Source organism: Lepidochelys olivacea (assembly GCF_965140295.1).
Source record: "Lepidochelys olivacea isolate rLepOli2 genome assembly, chromosome: 26".
Taxonomy (NCBI): domain Eukaryota; kingdom Metazoa; phylum Chordata; order Testudines; family Cheloniidae; genus Lepidochelys; species Lepidochelys olivacea.
Genome location: NC_140436.1, coordinates 1,098,381 through 1,108,654, shown reverse-complemented (window position 1 = coordinate 1,108,654; position 10,274 = coordinate 1,098,381). Strand labels below are relative to the sequence as shown.

The 10,274-nt window shown below is 44.9% G+C and overlaps 1 long non-coding RNA gene across 1 annotated transcript in view; it reads right to left on the bottom strand.

The window, feature by feature from the left end:
- The window catches only part of LOC311513339, a 77,820-nt gene extending 68,036 nt beyond the window's left edge, over positions 1 to 9,784 (bottom strand). The window contains exon 1 of the long non-coding RNA XR_014709707.1: positions 9,692 to 9,784. This is a non-coding gene — a long non-coding RNA (uncharacterized lncRNA). The remainder of the gene's footprint in view (positions 1 to 9,691) is intronic.
- Positions 9,785 to 10,274: the final 490 nt, after the last annotated feature.

Genomic DNA, 10,274 nt, shown 5'->3' with positions numbered 1-10,274 from the left:
TATTTTATCTTGCCAACAAGTGCCTTCCACGTCACTGCAAGTGCTGTACACCTGTCTCCATGTATTTCATTTGTAACCTAAAGAGACAGTAACTCCCTTAGGACTTGATTCTCTGGTGCCTTGCCCCATGTGTGCACAGTTATCTCAGCCAGGGCAAGATGGGTGTTAAAAGGCTGCAATTTCACAGTCACTTTGCACGAGTGTAAATGATGGCACAAGAAACATGGCAGTGGAGACACTGGCCCCTAATGCTGCCAGGACTATTGGATCCACAGAATAGTTTTCAGATGTAAAATATAAATCAGAATACATTTGTGACGAATCATTAAAAGGGGTGGGGAGGAAGCCGCTGCAATTCTGGCACATTCAGTAGATTTCAGAACAAGAGATATTTCCCACTTTATAGGTAGTTGTCTTAGCTACAACAATCTAGTGAAACACTGGAATGCGTTACCTAGGGAGGTGGTGGAATCTCCTTCCTTTGAGGTTTTTAAGGTCAGGCTTGACAAAGCCCTGGCTGGGATGATTTAGTTGGGGATTGGTCCTATTTTGAGCAGGGGGTTGGACTAGACGACTTCCTGAGGTCCCTTCCAACTCTGATATTCTATGAATCTGCAATATAAACTGTACTGGGGCAGCAATGGTTGTTGAAAGGAGAGAAAGATCAGATCTTTTGGAAAGAGCTCTGAATAACCCTCCTGTTATCAGGAATTTAAAAAAAATATAAACTAAAATTTTATTAAATTCTATTTTTCCCCACATACCCTTTTAAAGTTTTATGATCAGCTCCATGCCTTCACAAGGGAAGTCTTTAAAGTATGCAGTATGCAGAGAATTTCCATTATAATTCAGTGTTTCTTGCAGGTCTGGTCTCTGCTTCTCAGGAGTTGCTTTAAACACTGCTAAAAGGCTCCAGTTGTAGATGGGATCTTTAAGGGGATGGAAATTCCCCCTACCCTCCCCATTAGGGTACTTAGTTTCTCATTTTGTTTTTGTAAGTCTTAGGACACAGCAGGCTAGGAAGAGATTTCTCTTGTGGGTATTCTGCACAGATGTGCTGTTTACATTACTTTCAGAAGATGGCTATTACAGCACTGGAGTGTTCATTGTACACTAATTACAACTAATGAGGAAAGCCAGTGTAATTGCTAAAGTAATTTGTCTAGTTTAGCACCTGCTTTCAAGCAATATTAACAAAGCCTCATCAAGGACAATGAAGAGGGAAGATGCCTATTCGATCACCCAGTCCCAGTGGAGAATCGCTTCCTACAGTACATAGCCTAGTGCTTTGTTCAGGCTACATCAGCCTGTTCTGATGGAACGTATCGGTTCTGTTTCCTCGGAAAGCTGTAAGTCAGGCAATCAGTTTTTTTAAGTAAATTACTCACAACCAGCTACTTAAAAGGTAAAAAGCAGATATCAAACTAATGTAAACCACTATATTAGGAATTTTTAAAGAATAATCACCTTAATCTTAATTCAAAGCATAAACCCAGTGAGTAAGTCGGTCAGTCCGGCATACAGGCCGCTTCAAAACAGCATTTACCATTGCATTAAAAAAGTGCTTTGCTGTTTCAAGCTGCAAATCTGATGCAGTGATACCTGTGGTACTTCCTGCTCCCCCAGGTCCTCCGAGCAAATAGCACTTTGCAACCTTTTCTTATTCTATCACCAGATGGCAGCAGCAGCTTGTGGTTTTTTTAAATTGAGGGTGAAAAGCTGCTTGATTCCAAGCCGTGCAAATGCGTTTAGGGATCGTTCATGGCATGAATTAAAAATGAACACAAAAAAAATTAAAGCATTTCATATATATATTACACACACACGTGTGCGCACAAAAGGAAATTCCTTGCTAAGGAAGAGAAGCTGATCATGGAAGTAGGATCTTCCATGCTTGTGTTCCAATTAATCCGGGCAAGCTATCAAAGGACAACATTCTTCCAGGGAAAATCACCAGGTCAAGTCAAGTCTTTCAGACTAGACCCTGTACTTGTGCTGGGACCAGCAGCAATCCAGTCTGAACACAGAGGTTTCCTTGTTGCTCTGCATTTTATTATGTGCTGCTGATGGACAATTTTATCTAGTGATTACCTATCTAAGCCTATGTAAATAGATGTTACATCTGCAACTGGGCCATAATTACTCACAGCTTTCTCCAGCTTACAAACACTGTAATTATTCCGTCACTAGAATTATGCTCAAGTCTTTCAAAACTGTCCTGAGAGAGGACAGTGGATGATGACAGAGAAGAGAAATGAGTAGACCATGTGGGAAGAAGCTAGAACAATTGACTAGTTGTCAGGGAGTCTGGTATTAGTTTTTAAATGGTCCATTAAGCACCTGAATGTACTTGCACCCTCCCTCCAGTCTGAACTGCGTTGATTAAATAAGCATTAAGATCTTAGCAGGACAACCATAAAACCCCAAGTTATTCTTGTCACACATTGGTAAGGATGGAGTTCTGGGAATGTGTCATTTCACTAGGACAGATGCCCTAGAACAAGGAGGAAAACTGCGCTATCTACTGCATCTCCTCTGGGGCCTTCCCCTTGGACATTCTGTACCAGCTCACACTGAGTCACGTTGGCAGGTGCTACACTGCCCATCATCACGGACAGTCACAGCATCAGTGCAGGTAGCTGCTGTCCTTCGGCTTTGAGACTTGCACTGCATGCAGCAAAGGGTGATGATTTCACAGCTGAATGAGAGTTTAAGACTGTGGTCCCCTGCTACAGGGGAACTTTTAAGCAGGAAAGAGATCCCTTGCAGGCTAGCTCCCTGCATGGAGGTCAGTTCTACCCCACAATATTTCTCCTTTAAAATGTCTCCTGCACCCCTGGCAGAGGCCTGAGAATTCCAGCCCCCTTGTACCACCAAAGCCCTGCCTGCCACCTCCTGGGTTTAGAACTCAGCTGATCTCCCTTTTGAAGCCGATCCACTGAAAGGAGGTCACAGCCTGAATGGAAATGCAGAGCGTCCACCTCTGGCCCATTGGAATGGCTTCTGTGAATGCCTCTTTGTACGAGCTGACCATAAAGTAGCCTGTGATTGACAGAATCATTAAGGAATATTCTCTGTGCAAAGATAAGAGCGAAGGTCCTTTCATGGATTGGTAACTGGTTAAAAGATAGGTTTCAGAGTAACAGCCATGTTAGTCTGTATTCGCAAAAAGAAAAGGAGTACTTGTGGCACTCAAGTACTTATGCTCAAATAAATTGGTTAGTCTCTAAGGTTAAAAGATAGGAAACAAAGGTAGGAATAAATGGTCAGTTTTCAGAATGGAGAGAGATAAATAGTGGTGTCCCCCAGGGGTCTGTATTGGGACCAGTCCTAGTCAACATATTAATAAATGATCTGGAAAAAGGGGTAAACTGTGAGGTGGCAAAATTTGCGGATGATACAAAACTACTTAAGACAGTTAATTCCAATGCTGACTGTGAAGAGTTACAAAGGGACCTTACAAAACATGGGAACTGGGCAACAAAATGGCAGATTAAATTTAATGTTGATAAATGCAAAGTAATGCACATTGGAAATCATCCCAACTATACATATAAAATGATGGGGTCTAAATTAGCTGTTGCCACTCAAGAAAGAGCTTGGAGTCACTGTGGATAGGTCTGTGAAAACATCCACTCAATGTGCAGCAGCTGTCAAAAAAGCGACCGGAATGTTGGGAATCATTAAGAAAGGGATAGAGAATAAGACAGAGAATATCACATTGCCTTGGTATAAATCCATGGTACGCCCACATCTGGAATACTGCATGCAGATGTGGTCGCCCCATCTCAAAAAAGATATATTGGAATTGGAAAAGGTTCGGAAAAGGGCAACAAAAATTATTAGGGATATGGAATGGCTTCCAGATGAGGAGAGATTAATGAGACTGGGACTTCTCAGCTTGGAAAAGAGACGACTAAGGGGGGATATGATTGAGGTCTATAAAATCATGACTGGTTTGGAGAAAGTAAATAAGGAAGTGTTACTTACTCCTTCTCATAACACAAGAACAGGGGTCACAAAAGGAAATTAATAGGCAGCAGGTTTAAAACAAACAGAAGGAAGTATTTCTTCACACAAAGCACAGTCAGTCTGTGGAACTCCTTGCCAGAGAATGTTGTGAAGACCAAGACCATAACTGGGTTAAAAAAAAAAAAAGAGCTAAATGTGTTCATGGAGGATCGGTCCATCAGTGGCTATTAGCCAGGATGGGCAGGGATGGTGTCCCTAGCCTGTTTGCCAGAAGCTGGGAACGGGCAACAAGATGGATCACTTGGTGATTCCCTGTGCTGTTCATTCCCTCTGGGGCACCTGGCATTGGCCGATGTTGGAAGACAGGACACTGGGCTAGATGGACCTTGGGTCTGATCCAGTAGGACCGTTCCTATGTTGTTCTTAAAGAATTTCTGCCTGAGTTTCTAACAGCTCGATTTGCAGAGCCGCTGAGCACCCTACATGTCTCACTGAAGTGAATGGGTGCTGCAGATGATCAGCACCTTTAGGGAAAAAAAAAAAACCACCTGACATCAGCGCCCCCTTGTTCCATTTGCCCAGCGTTTGCTGGCATTGCCACCCACGAGATCTTCACCCCCAGCCAACTTCTCCATGCCACAACAGCTTTGGCAGGGCCACCTTTCCTGCCGCGTAAGGAGAGAGTCAGGGTCCTTTGAAATCGAGGCTTTATTCCCATAAGGGCAGCCAAGAGATCAGCACAAGGCAGCTTGAATTATTACAGCTCCTTGATAAGTTTCATTTTGTGCCCTCTTTTGCCTTATAACTGCGGCTTAGGAGAAGAGGACATCTCTATAGACTGTTTACAGACAACTGCTTTCAGTCGCTGTCAGCCAAACCTCATTCAGCTAGATCTCAGGCCGAGACTAGCTGCTGCATGTTTTATGTATGAAATATTTCATATTGATGATTGTCTCGGTCTATTAGATTTCAGCCCCTTTCAGAAAGCCAGCATGAACGAGAGAGAGAGAGAGAGAGAGAGAATCACTCCAGCTAAATGAAAACCTATAATAAGTATTCTAAGGGCACTCATGCAGATTGGCACTGCAAGCAAGATGTATAGGGCTGTCAGCCTCATCCACATGTACTGCAAAACTGTGGAACAAACAGCAGATTAACAGCAATCACAGTGTCAGGAAAGAATCCCAAGACTGGAATAAGAGAGAGCATACTGGTGCTGTTGAATGTATTCACTACAGCTCCAAAGTGCCCCACGGTCTTTAATGCATTTATCCTCACCCCCTCCCCTGTGAGGTAAGGCAGTGCTAATATCCCCATTGTACAGATGGGGAACTGAGGCACAGAGAGACTACATAGCTTGCCCAGGGTCACACATGGAATTAGTCTGGGGCTTGGGAGACACAAATTGGTTAGTCTCTAAGGTGCCACAAGTACTCCTTTTCTTTTTGAGGATTGACACCATAACCACTCAATAATCCTTGGTTTCAGAGTAACAGCCGTGTTAGTCTGTATTCGCAAAAAGAAAAGGAGGACTTGTGGCACCTTAGAGGCTAACCAATTTATTTGAGCATAAGCTTTCAGGAGCTACAGCTCACTTCATCTTCCTTTCTAGACTAGGAAAGCTCAGATACATCCTGATATGGGGATACCCATTTCCCTTGCTCCCCAAAAACATCAGGCATTTCTCCACCAGCTGCCCATCTCCAATAAGGAGGGAAACTGGACTACATCCTCACTAACTCTTTATAAAGGCCTCCCTCCTCCGGCCTCAGGAGCCTTTGAATTCAAGCAATGCTGCCAGCAGCTCTAACTCAAAGTGCCTTCTCAGACAGCTCTGTGCTTACAGCATCCAGGGAAGGGAACAAAAGCCCTCCCAAAAGAGCAATACAGAAAGTTACTTCAGAAAGTATTTTTCCAGTTCAGAAAGGGAGGTGGGTGTATTGGGAAAGTGTCTCTGGAGCCTGCAAGAGAGAAGGAGAAGGCAGATAGAGAAACTTGAAAAGGTGGGAGAAAACTAAAGCCATTTATTCAAAGGGCCTGAGGTTTTTGTTTTGTTTTGCTTTTAAAAAGAGGGAAAAAAAATGGACCTGATCCCAACCCAGAACAGCCCATTAGTTTTTGCCAACTTCACAACTCTTCGCAATAAGTTTTGTTTTTTGTTTTTTTTTTTAATTACTGCTTCTGAGCTAAGCTGTGTACGGGCATGCAGAGTTTGCCTTGTAACATGTTATTTTATTGGGGAGAATGGCTAAAATCTCTCCACCTTCTCTGCAAATTGTTCCCCCCCCCCCCCCCACAAACTCCATGTGTCTCTGCTGTGTACACAAGCCAGAGTGGTTACTGAATTTGGCTCTTGTTTACCAAGTACATAGAAGAGAGATTCCTTCAACTACACACAGACAATTCAATCATCAGACTCAGTTCCTGCAACGAGACTCACCAGCTGCTGAGATTTTGATAACATCTTCAAACAAGGAAGATTTGCACAGACCTCACCTAGCTTTCTTTCATGGCATTTTGGGACAGCTACTTCACTAGAGCTTTGATTCATTTTTATCTTGTATTCAAACCACTGATCTCTCTCATTGATCACAAGATCCAGACATCACAAGGCCTCAGCTGAGCTGTGATTGAAGGTACATACACAGTGGTAAATTATTTAAGGGGCCCTATACCTAAAAATACAATGAAACAAAGTATTTTAAACTTTAACAAAGACACTATGCTTTGTCTATGGTGCATTAGCCATTTCGCAAACTACCGTATAAGATTTTCATTTAGGTCAACTGTAAATGATCTCTCTCACCCACACACAAACTGGTCTCAACCACACTTGATGCCTGAGGCCTTTTTAATGTTGCATATTGGTCACAAAGGACTAATACTTCATATGAAGGACTCTGGGCCAAGCAATCCCCTCTCACACATAGTGAAAGATTTAAGAGCTGAATACATGCTAACTAGAGAGCAAGGCATTGTGTAGGTGTGACCGGAGAGAGGAATTGCCCTTTTCTTTGTGGCATTCCACCTGGAGAATCAGGTGCGTGGGTGGCTATCACATAACCACTCCCCAGTGGTGCTTCTGACACGCATTGGGATTATTCAACCAGATTCATTTCTGTACTTGCTATGCCAGCCAGCTCCTCACAATCCCTTCACTTCTTTTCTACCTTACTCTGCCTAGTATAGGGATAGGAAGTTTCTCAGCAAGCAACAGCACTCCCCCATTCTCCCCACCAACTGGAGGCGGAAGTTGAGCAGAATTTCAATCATGAAGCAAATGAGCAACAACAGAATGTGTCACGCTTCAACTTTAAAGCAGCTGCGGCACCAGACCAGCTCCTCTAGTGCCCAGTGCCACAGAGCAGAGTGGCCAGGAGCAGCAGCAGCACTGTGACTGTTACACTGGGTAGCATTTTGCCTCTTTAATTAAGATGGGCTGGGATTCCTGCCCGAGGACAAAGACTAACAACCATCTCGGTGTCATCCCTGGTGGAGGATGACGACAACCGAGTGGAAAGCAGGCTAGAACATTAACTCCTTGCTACAGAAAGCAGAGAAGAGATTTCAGTTTGGAACAAGCGTCCTTGTGAGTCTCAGGCCAGCAGCATGATTAACATCACATTTCCAGCAGACAGTCACAAAGGGGCCTGGGAGACAACTTTGCTGAGAGGCTGGTGGAAAATGACTGGCGGTGAAGTCAGTTACGATCCCTTTTTCATACATAATCACCAAGTTCAATTCTTTCCAGCCTGAAAATCCCCTCCATACAATATATTTCCACATCTGCAATATACCACATTCTGTTCAACTTTGAAAGGGGCTGTACTGAGGGTCATAGAATCCTAAAAGATCAGGGTTGAAAGGGACCTCAGGAGGTCATCTAGTCCAACCCCCTGCCCAAAGCTGGGCCAACACCTACTAAATCATCCTAGCCAGGGCTTTGTCAAGCTGGGCCTTAAAAACCTCCAAGGATGGAGGTTCTACCACCTCCGTAGGGAGCCCATTCCAGTGCTTCACCACCCTCCTAGTGGGATAGTGTTTCCCGATCAAACCCTGGGCACTGCTCAGAGCCTTTCCCCCATAAAGCTACACTTCGTCAGTGCACTGGATGCAGAAAAGACACAAGCCACAGCATCTCCCAGTTTAACTTTCCCTGGCTGTTGAGTACATGACCGTTCTAGACAGGCACTGCTACCTTCACATCTGCACTGCGTTGGAAAGTAGACTCCCAGCTCCCTCAAGAGATTAGGGTAATTAAAAGGGCTGCTGCCCATGCATCTATTTGTAGTGCCCCAAATTTCATGGAATGCATTATAGTACGAGTGATGCTCACAGCCACACCCCTTCAATAAAGTGGTTCCCCACCTTATCCAAAACAGAGAACACCAGAAATACCAGGAAGAAGGTAAGGGGTGTTGTTCAAAAGCACCTTTTACCAGCTAGTAAAAACACTTGCTTGGAAATTGATTTTATTCTCCTCCAATTGCTGGTCCCTCCAGAAGAATCACACATGGCAGCATAGAATGGCCACATGCATTACAGCCCCTTTGCTTCTTCAGTGCATCATTTGAGTCTCCAACCTTCCTAGTAGCCTTTGCACCATTCTTCACAGAATGGCCCTGCCCTTACGTGATCGGCAGCAGTTCAGAGAATAAAGAAAGGGAAATATTCCGCAGCTACACTGCCCCAATGAGCCGTGCTCCAAAGCACATCATGCTGCCCAGGACCTGACACACCAGGGCTTTGGCCATTTGGAGACTGAAGTTTATGCCAAGCTGCCCTGGAACATCCCTTCCCAGCATTGGGATAGGAGGCAAACGCCTTTGCTTTAAAATCCATGTGCATAGCACTCTAGTAATATACAACACGTCCATATTAAAGTAAGTTTGACTCAAGAGAGGGCAAACAGCGGAGGACCAGCTTTGTCTGAACATTACCGAAAGCGAAGGAGCGTCCCTAGCTGGCAGCCTCAACCAGAAGCTGCATCACATTAACAACAATCCCAGCACAGCACCACTCTCACCCTCCCTAGGTCCCACCATATTGTCAAACACCGATACAAACATAGGGCCTGATCCTGCAGAGATTTACATAGACCCTTCCCTTAGCTTCCAGTTGCAAATCTGCAGGATCAGAGCCATGTCACATTAACACAGCAGCCCCAGCACTGTGATTTGAATCGCTGTTTTGGATGGGGAGTGGGGGGTAGATACACTGAGCATGTCTTTCTTTGGAGAACTTTTGTCCTTCACATCCGTGTGTGTTTTATGGCTAGAAAGAGCTTAGAACTACTGGAGAGGACCCCTCAGAGCAAGGTTAGAATAACTCAGTCATTTATTTTGTGTTGATGCAGTTCAGCACCTTTACGTGGGCGAGTGGGGGCTTGCTCTATGAAGCCTGACCACCCTGTATGTTTTAGATCAGGCATATAACACAAGCACACACCTAAAGAACAAACCTAGGCCCCAGCTCTGCAACAAGCTCCACACAGATGGTCTCCCCCAAACCCACCTGATTCCCCATTGACTTCAGTAGGGGTCCAGGCAGGCTCAGCAGTCTGCACACGCAGAGTTCAGTGCAGGGGCAGGGCTTAGCTGATTAACCCTGGGTAAGAAACATTTCCCAGTGAGGAAGGCACCATCTCCACCCAACAGCAGCAGGCTGACCTATGGAGGCAATAAAACCACAACTATTCATAGATGAAAACAGTTCCTACCAGTCACTTGCTCCCACAAGGTCAGAGTCCTTAGAGAATCCTTTGCTCCCTCCAGACTTCAGACAACAGCCAGCCTGGGATCCAGTACATAACCCCTGAAAAGGAAAAGGAAGCGGTATCAGGCTAATGAGCCCCAGTGAGAAAGTGCTCTTCCTCCAGCTGAGAGCAATCCCAGCCCCCTCTAACTCTGCTGAATACCCAAACCATAAAGTTGTATTCACCTCTCCCAGGAGACCAAACCCACCAATAAAAAGACCACAAATCCTGTAATTTCACCCGAGCCTCCTTGCCTGGCCGCCCACATCAGCTCACGCTGACCAGCTGTTGCACTCTCACAGCTGGGGGCAGTTCTGCTCTGATAGCAGGGAGGGGCTGGGAAAGACTCCCCAGAGCTGCACCAAACAGGGGAGCAGTTTTCCCTCCCTCTCACAGAACTCACCCTCCTCTTGGGAACTGCTAAACCTGTCCCACCAGACATGCTTATCCCAGAAACACAATGCATTTAAGGATCAAATTATTTGCTTTTGGGATGCACCAGATGTAAGGTACAGAAAGGAAGAAAGAACAATCCTAGCAGTGGATA